General features: G+C 43.4%; 1 protein-coding gene across 9 annotated transcripts in view; it reads left to right on the top strand.

Moving 5' to 3' along the window:
- LOC135204724 (gastrula zinc finger protein XlCGF7.1-like) overlaps nt 1-14,057 on the top strand; it is a 136,574-nt gene that overhangs the window by 110,908 nt on the left and 11,609 nt on the right. The gene's annotated exons all lie outside the window — the stretch shown is intronic.

Genomic DNA, 14,057 nt, shown 5'->3' with positions numbered 1-14,057 from the left:
GTGTGTGTTGTCCACTCAGATAAAAAAATGTATCTCAGATCCCAAGCTTTATTTGATACCATGATATCAACTTTTGTGTGAATGTGAAGTGAAATTTTAATTTTTGCCAGATGTGGAACTCCACTATTTGCCTCACTTTCACTTTCATTGCTGCAGGCCTTTTAAGCAAAAGCCTATCTAAAGAGTTTTCTTTGTTTCTGCCTCCCTTTCAAAATGTTGCAGAAATGAGCAAGGCAAGTGTCATTAAAAAGAGCTGAAGCACAACCAGTAGACAATTTATCAGGGTGTTTCTTTTTAATGAAGTCAGAAGCATCCAGCCACTTAGCTAACGCTTCCTTAATCTCCCTTGAAGAAATAACATCCTCCAGTTTGACCTGATCTCTTGCAACACCTCCGAATGTTGCATCGTCTGTAGCTCGATCAACTCCTCAGTCGTGAGTTCTTCTTGATGCTCCTCGACAAGGTCGTTGACATCTGCCTCATCTAGCTCCAGCTCCATGGACTTTCCTAGAGACAATCTCTTCCAACACAGCAGTCTCAGGCTCAATCCACAATTTCTTCCATGCAGAATTTAAATGTTAGCATATAGGACTGGTTTGTATGCCTGTTCTTCCTCGATTTCTACAGGAAACGAAGAGGGATTGATGATTGTTTGATGGAATTCGGGGGTCTCGCTGAGCCCTTAAATTCTTTGGAATTTCCAGCACTCTCCAAGTGTTTCTGGCATTTCAGATGAAGTGTTATGGTTTTATGTATTTCCAAATACTCAAGCGAGATAGACTTCCCTGATAATTGTTATTACAAAAATCGGGAGTCTCGAGACAAGGGGCTCGACCACTTATGGTCTTGCAAAAGTACAGATAAGTTTGCCCTTCAGTCTCTCTTGGAGTTATGCAGAGCTTGGTACTGCATGCAACACCTAGGTGAATGGTCAAGTACCGTCCTCATGTCTTAGACCTTAGGATCCAAACAGCAGACACAGAATCCCTCTTTATTCTTCTTCTTGGAGCTTCAGCCTCGAAGGAAAACAGCTCATTGGGAAGAAGTGATAGTTCTTTGCTGACGATTCCACTTATAATTATGTAGTGGTGATCTGCTGACCTCACTCAACTCAGCTCGATCAGCCAGATCTGTTGTCCGTTGAGCCGAACTCTGCTCTTGATCAGTGCTTTCCCATGCCATGACATAGCACCTTCCTTTCCTGTGTTGCAGCGAGTTTTCACAGAGGTCATCATCATATTCATCATCTGACGCCTCCTTGCTTCCCTCTTTGAAGGCTTCCACGGCCTAAGAAGAGGAAGGTAACTAGTTTCTCTGTCCCCAGAGAAGTCTTTCCTTAGAAGTAACCTGCATCCTTCCCCTCGGGAGGAAGCAGTTGGCTGTCTCTTTGGCTCACCTACTCCTTCCAGTGTGGGAATCGGGACCCAATCCCTAGATTAAAGGTTCTTTTTCCCTGTCTCTGGGTCCAAGGCCACTGTGTTGGGTACTCATGTACGAGTCTCTCCAAGTGTACAATCTTCAAAAGGGGTTGTACACCCACAGTCAGTGATAAGTTTTCTTCTCTCTGTCATGGCAGCGTTGCATGGCGAGAAAAGGGACTGAGCTGCGTTGGTGGCTCAGACCCACCTGTGAAAGCCAGGAATGGCTATTCTTCAGGTGCCAAGATCGATGTTGCTGTCCCCAGGGACAAGGCATCTGGAGGAGATAGGAGGAGGTTTTCTGTGTAGCCCTCTTTGAGGTTCAATCATGGAGAAGATCGACGTGTAGCAAGATGTGGCAGTTCTCACACTTTTACTGCAATTTAACTGCTAACTAACTTTCATGTGCATTCGCGCAAATGAAACAGTTGTAGTAGGAAATGAATGCTTCATTTGACAGAGTGAAAATGTCGCAAGTTCAGAGAAGAGTGGGCATGAACAGTCAACCTTCCTCTCTCTTTTCCCCATTACTTCCTTTGTTACACTGGGATAAACAAGGGAATAAGAGGAACCTAATGAGAATGACGGAGGCCTGCTTCCAGTCCTTATTCTTGTCATTTAAATGAAGATGAATTAGACTGGAGTACAATTTACAGGAACCGACAAATATGCTAGTTTATTCTCCTCATGACCGGCTTCTGTTATCAGTTGCATCGTCCGAGTAACAGGCGTATATGTAAGTTAATCTTCTTGTATGTGACCAAGACGAACAGTCCCTTCTCTTAATCAATCTGAAACTCAGGTCAGGCTTTTGGGCCTCCCAGGTTTTTCCGGTTTCGATTTTGAGATGGCTAGTGGTATTCTTTGCCAACAACGTCACAATATTTCCATTATCACAGAAGAAGGGAGTTTCTTTCCCTCCCATTTCGGTTAAAATTCAGATGATCTAGTGTATCTTTATTGCACTTGATGGTTCTAAGCCGAATGCATTCCAATATGGAATGCACTACCAGGCAACTCAGTATTAGTCGAGCAAGGGGCAGAGTACTGCCGTCTTACTGAGATTCTGTTCATTTTAGTATTGCTTCTCCTCTATTGAGGATAACTACCAACTCGAATCTTTCTGCCTGACCATCACATGGATTATGTCTCTGGTTGGCTCCAAATTCTCTCATAAGGCCCATGTCTCATACTCCATATTTGACACACGATGATATTCTCCAGACAATTTGAGTTTTGTCTTCTAATACACATTTTCTAATTTGTAAGGTGTCCAATTATTCTTTGCTCACCCCAAATTGAAAATGTATGATGAAAGATTTTGCCTGTTCCCTGCCCGACTAGCTCTGCTTCCAGAGTAGACAGAAAATTTTGTCCCTGATTCAACCCACAAGAAGCAGTTCTTCAGGCAGTATGATCCCTGTGTTTTCATTACTGAAAGACTCTCTACCCTCATTGCAAGCACTGTCTTTCTCGCCAACTTTTTCAGTCCTCTGTAAAACAGCAGGGATTAGAGCTGTCTTCACTGGTTGGTGTTATCGACAGGTCTTTTTCCGTGATCAGAATTGTGAGAGTTCACTTTTCTGAGATTAAACTATGAAGACGTAGGTCCACGTTCACTTTAGTCATTCACTAAGGAGTAAAGTTTCTTCTTAGATGAGATTCAACTACTGATGAGAAACTTCTCTGTCCTACCATCATCTCATCTCTCAGTATTGTTGGCGACGAAGATAGACTATTTACATGGTATGTTCTCAACATCACCTTTCAAAAGGTGGGTGTCATGTTATGATTTGGCATCTGTTGACGAGTCCGAATCCTTCTTTTGCCGACCAGCAGCATCACATCACTGTTTTCTTTGATCTAGAGAAGGCTTATGATACAACATGGAGATATGGCATTTTGAGGGTCCTTTATGAATGTAACCTGAGAGGCAATTTGCCACTCTTTATTAAGCCTTTCTTTTAAAAAAGTAGGGTATTTTCAGGTTGAGGTTGGAGAACATGTGTCAGGTGTATTCAATCAAGAAGAAGGATTACCAAGGGAAGTGTTTCAAGTGTAAACAACTTTTTTCACCTTGGTAATCAATGGGGTTTCTAAAATAATTCCCCCAGAAATAACATATACCCTTTTTGTTGATGACCTATCGATTTCCTTTGCAACATCAAGGATAGCAGTGGCTGAATGCCGCCTTCAGCTCTGCATTGATAACATAGTAAAGTGGGCTGAGGTTAATGGTTTTAGATTTTCTGCTAGTAAAACAGTAACTATGCACTTTTGTCGTATAAGGGGAATCCACCCTGATCCAGATCTATTCATTCATAGGCAGAGAATTCCATGTGTTGGTGAAACAAGGTTTCTTGGTCTGATTTTTTATAGCAAGCTGACCTGGATTCCACATCTGAAATATATTAAGGCAAAATGCTTGAAAGCAATGAATTTGCTGAAAGTCCTGTCTCACACTTCGTGGGGTGCAGACCGAGCTCAGGTATTGAGATTATATAAAGCCTTGGTCTTTACAAAATTAACGTATGGGTGTGAGGTGTACACTTCTGCGAAATATCCTTAAATGCTCAACTCAATTCATCATTGAGGAATTCGGTTGTGTACAGGAGCATTAAAATCATCTCCCACTGAGAGCATGCTTGTAGATGCTGATGAGGTGCCACTGGATCTTCATTACAAGCGCCTACTGGTTCAGAGCTGGTGCAGATTCCAGAGGCTACCTAAGTCTTAACCAGCATTTGTATGAGAAAGGAAAGGCATAGGCAGTTTTATGAAAATCACCCCCAGGAACCTCATCCGTTCGCTTTTAGAGTAAATGTCATTGTCTGTGAATAAAATATGCCAAGGATCGAGATTTTACCAGCAAAATATTCAGTTAGTCCCCCCTGGAACTTCCCGAGGTAAAATTCTGTAGATATTTTAATTTTACCAAGACAGAATTATCCAGTGAGGCCATGCGGTCAATATTTTTGAACACTCCTTGCAACATGGTAACTCGACTGCAGTTTTCACGGACGGCTCAAAGTCAGATGCTTGTTGCATTGATTTTTATGGCAGAATTATATGCAGTTTTAAAGGCGTTAAAGGAAGTTTTTATTTGGAATGAAAATAATTTTATTATATATTGTGAAGTGTTCTTCAGTCGCTGGAATCTTTCAACCTTTTAAACCCTCTGATTTTAGATATATTGGAATGGCTGCTTTTACTGAAAAGAAGATGGAAAGAAATAAAGTTATGTTGGGTGCCTTCCCATGTTGGGGTGGCTGGGAATGAGAAAGCTGACCAACTTGCCAAGTCGGCAGTCAACTCCACAGAACCCACAAGATGCCTACTACCATATTGGGATTTATATCCTCTAGTAGGTCAGAGAATTAAAAAAATGTTGGCAGTCCCATTGAGAGGGATATTTTTAACTAATAGAAAAATGCGCAGTATCACGTCATCAGTGTCTCCCTGTTCATATCCGTATAGCCAAGGAGACAAGAAACGATGTTGGGTTCTTGATGTCTCGTGAAAATCCTCTGTTTTGTGAGAACTGTACTGTGCCCTTGACTGTGAAACATTTGCTGGTTGAATGTCACAGATTCGGTAATTTGAGACATAGGTTCCTGTCTTGGGGTCGTGAAAGAGTAGGCAATTTTATCCTAGCTACAATTCTTGGAAAGGATTGTAATATAGAGCAGTTATATAAATTTATGGGGGAGGCGGGCCTCCTCAACCAAATTTAAATTATACATAGATTGTCTATGTAAGAACTTATATATACGAACAGAATTTTTATATACATATATTTATATATATTTTTATATGAAATTTATTTAAAATTTAATTTTTTCTATTTGATTTATTTCGGTGTCAATTACCTAGACATTGTGACGCCAGGTTTAATAGACACAATCAATCAATCATAATCTCCTGTACTTTTGACTTTGTATTGGTTGATCCAGATCAGTCATTTCTTTGTCCTATTGGTATTTTGCTGTGCTTACGTAGGATTGACACCCTTGAGTGTCGATACCTTTATCCATTTTGACTTCCAATGCAGAAGTGTCTAATGACACTTTTTCCTCCGAGTTCTACAAGATAGTGAGAAACTCCTCTGCAGTTGGGTTTGTTCACTGTTTGCTCTCCTAGAAAGCGAGCAGTGCCAGTGGCTGTGTACATTTCATCACTGTGAAGAATATACTGGACCGGAAGATAGATGCAGTCTCATTACAACCACATTTATATCTTTCTTCCTTGGTTCTACCTACAGAACCTTCGTCTAGCAAAGAGAGGAAAGAGACTGGCAATAATGCAAACCCTTCCAGAACTTTGCATTAATGCCGCCGACTAAATATTCTTCCCAATCCATTTTTGGATGAGTTACTATTCCTCACTCATTTCGAAAAGGCCCAGAAGTCTGACTCTTGATCATGCAGCTCCTATACTCCGATCAAGTTGTCAGAGGCAGGGCACTCCTCCTCGCTCTTACGACCAGGAGCAATAACCCAGGTGTGCAGAACTCCAGTCAGTTCTAGAGGCTCATCACATTCCTCCCACCAATCAGTGAGTCTTCCATATGTAAAGGACCGAGGGTTGTATATTGTGTAAGAACAAATCACTGTTTATGAAAGTAAATTGTATTTTTTCTAACTACAAACCTGAGGTCCTTTTGATTATTGCCCCACCTCATGCCACCCCTCTATCTGAAACCTGGGCCGAAAGGCAAAGTGGAGTGTTGACATCTGGCGGAGCCTACCCACCTACCACAAGGTAGTTACTGCCTAACCACCTTGTTCAAGAAAATAACGGCTGTATTCCAGTCTATGCTGTTAAAGTGATTCCTTATGTAAAGGACCTCAGGTTTATATAGTTAGGAAAAATACAATTTTCTTTCAAAAATTGTGATATTTGTTTGTGAATTCTTGGTATGTATGAGTGTAGTTGTTGTTTTGTTTATACAGACAGTCAGCTGTTTCAATGGTGGTTCCGTTTCTATGCCACGTGGTAATCTAGAGTGACATAAAAAAAAAATGTATTAAAAATGAGAAATAAAGTTATGAAAGCCTTTCGTTCTTCCTACATTATCTAACAAACCACAGTCCTTTACATCAGGAATTGTTTCATACCATATATACCTAACCTGGGTTTCTTTACATTAGGAATAACTTCCAGCATAGGCTGGAAAAACAGCTGCTGAAGTTTCAGACAAGGTGATTAGGCAGTTAACTGGGTGTAAACATTCCAATTTGCTTTGGCTGCTGTCGAGTGAGGACGTGTGTTTCACCTCTGCCTGACCACTGTTGTTCACCTTTTTCACCTGCGGTGAGATCTTTCCTCATCTTTAATTGTGTTTTATTTGGTGTATACTTGTGCTTGCATTGGAATCTTAAGATTTACTGAAGCCTGAAAAGTCCTTCTCCCAGGGAGTATGTCTTTTAGGTGCTGTAAGAAATGTGAGAGTTTTTTCTCCACAGTTGATGTGGACCCTCACGCCCTTTGCGCTAAATGTCAAGGGAGTGAGTGTACTAGAAACTTATCTTGTAATGTATGTGGGTGTGTGTCCTGGTCGTTCGAGCAGTGGGGGAGGTATGAAGGAAGAAAGCGATCTTGGGGAAAGCTGCCAAGGTCTTTGTCAGAGGGTTATACGCCCCTAAGAACTCCCTTGGTGGCTGATCCTTTGTCATCCTTCCTTTCTCCTCGTAAGCTCCCCCGACTTGCTGTTTCCTCTTGGGGAATATTTCCCCTTCCTTTCCTTCATCTGATTCATCAGGCAAAGAAGATGGGAGCGGAGTGGATGACAATAGTGCTCGCTCCAAAGGGGATCCTTCCCCTTCAGAATGAGGAGAGTCTCCCTTCACTAACCAGACTTTCAGGCGTGGTGGCTCCATGTTCTAGGGATTTGCATAAGGCATGGGTGGAGTTGGGCCTTCCTGGAATACCATCTGTATGGGGCCTTGTCTCCCATTTCTCATCGGCCCCTATGACTCATGTGACTGTGGTGGTGACAACACCTACCTTGTCAGTGCCAAGCTATGTAGCTCCTCCTCACTTAGTGTATTCCCATCACCCCACCAGTGTGAATCCCTCTTTGGTGATGGTGACACATCCCTATATTCTGAGGCAGGACATGTCCATGCCCCTCCCACTGGGATACTCTGTGTTTTCTCCCCCAGCCACTTTTGTCTCTGTGGCCCCTTGAACACTGTCACCTTTAGACCTCCTTCTAGGTGTTGGTGCTCCCTCAGTTCTTGTACTCCGGCCTGCTGCTTCCCCTCTTCCTGCTTTGGTACATACATGTGCCCACTCCTACTGTTGAAGAAGGAGAAGGTAGTCTCCCCCCACTACCAAAGAAGTCTCGTCTAGGTCCTGGCCTTTCGCTGCATCACCTTCCTGCAGGTTCTCGCAGCAAGAGGCAGGGAACCTGGAAGCTACTGCTATGGCAGCTTTTCAGGCAGTCTCCTGGCTGGATCTGTGGTCTCACAGTATCCAGGGTTGCAGATTCCTCAGGAACTATTGTTCCCAGAGAAGACTCGACCTTGGGGAGACTTTGTCAGTCTGGAGGTAGGGCCATTTCCTACCTAGCCCACCAGACTGTCAACCTGTGGGTGAACCAGGTCCGTTGGTGAAACATAGAGCTGAACACAGCGACCATCTCATCCACCAGGCAGTTACGAAGACCTCAGGGACTTCGCATACAACTGCATCTTGACCACTGAGTCAAGCTAGCTCTTCCTCCGCCCCTAAGAATCCTATTTCTCCTAGGGAGCACAAAGAAATACCCAGCCTTCTTCTGTCTCCTTGAAAGGATCACAGTTGTGCTCTTTCCAACCATTTTTCCCCCAAGGTAAGGGAGGTAAGGGAAAGAAGAAGAAGGGAAATGCTAGGGGCAGCGTTCCCTCCAGCTGCTACCTTTGGTGGGGGAGTCCCTATTGAGCCATCAGGCAACATGGCAGCGATATGGAGCCGAGATCTGGATAGTAGATACCCTTTGGGAGGGATGTCTACTCCTCTTCAAGTTGAGGCCACCTCCCACCAACTCTGGTCTGTCTTCAAACCTACATCCATGGTTTGGCCAAGGATCTAGCATTGAAGGAAGAAGTGCACGCCATGCTGAGCAAAGGAGCTGTGAGATCTGTCTCTTAGTTTCTACAGCCGACTCTTCTTTGTAGAGAAACCTCTGGAGGCTAGAAGCCAGTGATAGATCTCTATCATTTGAACTTTGTTTGCCAGACTCGGTTCATGCTCTGTGCTTGCTTCGATCAGGGAGGACTACTTCATGCTGTTGGTAGACTTGAAGGATGCATATTTTCAAATACCCATCCATCAATCCTTCGAGAGTATCTTCACTTTATCCTGATTGGATGGTGTTTCAATTCAGGGCACTGTGCTTCAGACTCTTGACCACCCTGCAGGAAGGCCCATTTGGTAGGGACATGTCTTCTAAGGTATCTTGACGATTTGCTAGTCCTGGCAAGCTCACGCTTTCGGTTGCTACAGGATAGGGACCACCTTCTCGATTTTTGTCACGATCTGGGGATTATTATAAATTTTGAGAAGTCGGATCTCATTCCTACGCAGGGGATAAAGTACCTGGGCATGCTGATCGATATGGTAGCAGCATGAGTCTTCCCCACAGACTCATATCAGCAACTTCAGGAGCAGCCAGCCAGCTCGGCAATGGCTAGTCATGATCGGTCACCTGTTGTCTTTGGTGAAGCTGGTCCCTCTCGTGCGGCTTCACCTTCAGTCTCTTCAGTGGAGACTGAAGGAGTTTTGGTCACTGGCTTGAGACCCTCAATCCTTTTTCATTTCCCTGTCTAGGAAGTGAGAGAGGATTTAGCCTGGTGGATGGATGACAGGAACCTCTTAATAGGAGTGGAGTTGCACACTCCCCCTCCGGACATGCTTCTCTTATCAGACGCATTGTCCAAGGGTTGGGAGCGTACCTGGAGCAGTTGCTGACTGCTGGAGTGGGGAACCATTATGACAAACACCTTCACATCAACATCTTGGAACTCAAGGTAGCTTACTAGCTCTCCAAGAATTCCAGGATCAAGTGATGGGACACTCTGTGGTCTTGATGAGCGACAACACCAATGATGGCATGTTTCAAGAAGCAGGGGGTCATGTATCTCTCCCTCTTCACCAGTTGGCAGTGCAGGTGCACGAGTGGGCAGCAGCTCGCTCGGTAGAGCTGTCAGCTAAGTACATTCCAGGCAAGTTTTGACGAGTCTTCGTTCACACTGAGGTGACCAAGAAAGAGGTGTCCAAGAACACTATTTCTTTCTGGCTTCATGAAGCAATCAGGGAAACATATTCCGCTGAAGGTAAGGACACCAGTACCTTTCGTCTGAGAGCTCATGAAGTCAGAGGTATTGGTTCTTCCTTCGCATTCTGCATGAACCTTCCGGTACTGGAAGTGGGGGTTTGGTCTAATCAGTGGATAAGGCCTTGGACAATTTTTTTTCTTGGGACTGTGGTGGCTGCTCAAGTTGTGTAGCTTACCCTACTCTTAACAGGAAAAGGCTGCATCTCGCCTTTTGTTGTATGGTATGAATGTGGGTGTGAATGGTGGGAGTGACTGGCTCTCCTCCTCCCTTCATTCTACTCTCTTCCTTTGGGCAGAGAGTTATGTCCGTCACATGCTGGAACTGGCGGCTGAGTCAGGTAAGACTATATGCAGAGTATCCTTTTTATATTCTCTGAATAGACTATAGAAGTATATATCCTTTATCAGCACCCCGCCAAGAATGCAACCCCTGCCGATTACCGGGGACTGCCTGTACCAGGAAAGTGGGCCGTCTTCTGTGGTTGGTTTCATAGACTGGATCTCTCTCTGATCAGAGCTTCTCTTCAGAAGGTCATGGACTTTCTAGTCTTTCTTCACCAAGAGAAGCTCCTCTCTGTATCTGCAGTTAAATGTTACAGGTCTGCCTTCGGCCTAGTCTTGAAACTGATGGGTCTAGATATCTGCTCCTCTTTGGAGATATCTTTGCTCATGAGAAGCTTCGAGAGGTCTTGCCCACCCAGGTAACTCAGGCCCCCTGAGTTGGATGGACTCTTGTCCTTCAGAGACTGACTCATCCTTCTTATGAGCCTCATAGAGAGTTGTCAGAAAATTATCTGACCCTCAAGACAGTCTTTTTGCTTGCCCTGGCATTGATGAAGGGAGTAGGAGTACTACATGGTCTTTCTTTCATTGTGAAACACTCGAGGGGATAGGGATTGGTTATGCTCGATTTCACCTCGGACTTTGTAATGAAGACTCAGAATCCTTCGGTCCTTGACACTAGGTTCGAGTCATTTACGATCCCCTCTCTAGAGGACTTACATGGTAATGACCCTGATGAGATGCTGCTTTGTCCTGTTAAAGTGCTAGAGCGCTATCTGAAGAGAACTTGACATCTCCGACCTGAGTATCGATGCCTCTTCGTTCGCACTGAGGTGACCAAGAAAAAGTGTCCAAGAGCACTATTTCTTTTTGGCTTCGTGAAATGATCAAGAAAGTGTATTCCTCCGTAGGAAATTAAAGAACGACACCAGTACCTTTCGCCATGAGTGCTCACAAAATCAGGGGTATTGGCCCTTCCCTTGCGTTCCACAAGAACCTGTCAGTTCCTCAATTACTGAAAGCAGGGGTGTGGTCTAATCAGACAACTTTCATTGCTTCCTACCTTTGGGATATAGCCCACAAGTTCTTGGACACTTTTTCTTTTGGACTCGTGGTGGCTGCTCAACAAGTTGTGAAGATTACCCAGTTTCTTTAACAGTACAGGGTTGTATCTTGCCTTTTGTGATTGGTATGAATAAAAGTGCAAATATGAGAGGGACTGGCTCTCTTCTTTCCTCTTTTTGTTGCTCTCCTCCTTCGGGCAGAGAGTCACGTTCGTCAAAATCTGGAACTGGTGGCCGATGCAGGTAAAATTAATGTTAATGGACACCCGGTTTTATGGTGTTGTGTAGCACCATAAAATCAGCGATTTATGGCACCATAATGGGGCAAGTTTTGGTTAACAGTGCCATAAGGTGCCAATAATAGAGTTATGGAGCCATAACTTAGAGGCACCTTTAACTGGTTATCGGCGCCATTAACCGAAACTCGCCACCATAAGCGTCTTAAATTGCCGAGTTTCAGTTAATGGCGGTTTTCGTTTATCAACAACCTGCCGTGAATAGAACCCCCGTCGATAACTGGGGACTGCCTCTATATGATAGAGTAACCTTTCTATATTCTTTGGTTAGATTATAGAAGCATATATATCCTCCCTTTTCCTTATCAAGGGGGAAGGGGGGAAAGGGGGTCTGGCATTAGACAAACCCATTCTATATTTGCCTAAATGTCTCTGACAATAAAGTTTTTGATTGCTTTTTCATATGAGGTTACGTTTCCTCCTTCATATGAAATGTTCCAGAAGTCTGCTTATTGATCTCGCAGTCCTCATACTCCAATCAGTTGAACAGAAACTGGGTCCCTTTCCTTGCTCTGATGAGCAGGAAAGGGAAATACCAGTCTGTTCATAGAGGCTCACTCAGATTCCTTCCACCAATCAATGAGTCTTCCTAATGTAAAGGACTGAGGGTTTGTATATCGTGTAGGAACAAACCACAATTTTTAAAATTAAATTGCATTCTTCCTAACTATACGAACCTGAGGTCCTTTACATATAGGCTTACCTCATGCCACCCCTCATTCTACTTCCTGGGCCTAAAGCAAATTGGAATATCTATATCTAGCAGACAGTAGTTAACTGCCTAGTCACCTTGTTTGAACGACCATTTTCCAGCCTAAACTGAAAGTAATTCCTAATGTAAAGGACCTCAGGTTTGTATGGTTAGGGAAATTACAATTTACTTTTTAAAAATTATGATAACCTGAAGCTCAGGACAGTCTTTCAAGCCTCCCAAGAGTTTCCAGTTTTGAATTGAGACATCTTGTGGTATTGTTTGGCAACAACACCACAAGGTAGGCATTATCACCAAAAAAGTGGAATTCTTTCCCCTTTTCTCCAGTTAACATGCAGGCACTAAAGTGTATCTGTTAGACACTTGATGGCTCTATAAGATGAACACATTTAAAGAGGGAAGCACTACCAGGTAACTCAACCTACGGAGTCGAGTGAGAGATAGAGCACTGCCTTCTCACTGAGATATTGTTCGTCTTAGTATTGTTTCTCTGTGTCGAGGGTTAACTCTTAATTTGAATCTCTCTGCACAGCCATCAGAAACTTGTCTCTGGTTGGCTTTGGAATCTTGCTTATGGTTCCTGTTTTGTGCTAATCATTTACCATTGCGAGAATCATCAGACAGAGATGTGTCTCATAAGATTCATTATCATCTTTCTGTTTACCATATGGTATAACAGAAGTCTCCAAGTCTTCTGCTTCATTGCAATTGACACATAAGCAACTGGAATGATTCAGAATGATTTTTCAGACAAGCACAGCAGTTTTTTGTCTTTTATATATTTGGTTCTAATTCATAAAATGTTCAACTACTAGTTGTTGATGCCAAATTGGAATGAATGTTAAAGACTGAATGCCCTGATAGCTCTGCTTCCAGGGTAAAGAGAAGTTCCTCTCTGAACCAACCCTCGCAGTGACAAGAAGAGATTCGTCAGGTAGTACATCCCTGTTTGTTGACACAGTGGACCATCCATAACCTTGGAAGTTATCTCTTCCTCTGTATAAAAGTGTTGTTGTGTAGTCTTCGTCTTCCTTTTTGTATGGGCTTCATGTTTGAGATACACTCAGTGTTGTGGAGTGTTTTTGGTCTACTTTGAAGCAAAGCTAAGTATATAAGAAGAGCCTCTTCCTCCTTAGTTTTAAGAGGTTTTTTGCTATTCTCCTATCAAACTATGGGAGGCGTAAACGATCTTCGCTTCTTATCATATTTTTTATGTAAGTTTAAAAAATATAGAAATTTTTCAATACCTCGAGACCATTTTTAGTGACTGATATGGCATTGCAGAAGGAGGCATAGGATATTCTCCTATTATCTCTTCTCCTTTTCAGTAAGGTGTTGAGTTTGCAGAGCTAGGGGGTACAGTGTACCTGGAGCACCCACCACTCTCAGTGGATGGGTCATGACTTTATTTCAGTGTAGTTTCAGTGTTTTCTGGTTGTTTTATTTCAGTGTTGCACGTGGGGCAAGGGTGGACACGTATTATACTTTGCTAGCCATAGGAGCATTCCCCTTGCTTCAAAGTTCCCCCAAAGTAGGAGGTGACCCTTGCCACTACCACCACTCCACTATGAGTTAAGATGACCACCAACCAGAGGCAGTATTCATCTGCATAGCTCTCTGATAGAATGATAAGCATTGTTTTTTCAATGCAACAACTTTTCTATTTCAAATTCATTACATGACATAATATTTGGAGTAGAATATGTCCATGATCCCACCTCCATTTAGTGTGGAGTCAGCAGTACAGGCAGCCCCTGGTTATCGGCAGGGGTTCTGGTCTCGGCGGGCTGCTGATAATCAAAAACCACCTTTAACCGAAACTGAGTGATTTATGGGATTTATGGCGCTTATGGCACCAAGTTTCGGTTAGTGGCACCTCTGTTAGGTTTGTTATGACACCATAATACTATTATCAGCACATGGCACCGTTAACCGAAACTTGACCCGTTATGGCACCATAAATCA

Source organism: Macrobrachium nipponense, chromosome 47, assembly GCF_015104395.2.
Source record: "Macrobrachium nipponense isolate FS-2020 chromosome 47, ASM1510439v2, whole genome shotgun sequence".
NCBI lineage: Eukaryota > Metazoa > Arthropoda > Malacostraca > Decapoda > Palaemonidae > Macrobrachium > Macrobrachium nipponense.
This window is presented reverse-complemented; position numbering and strand designations above follow the sequence as displayed.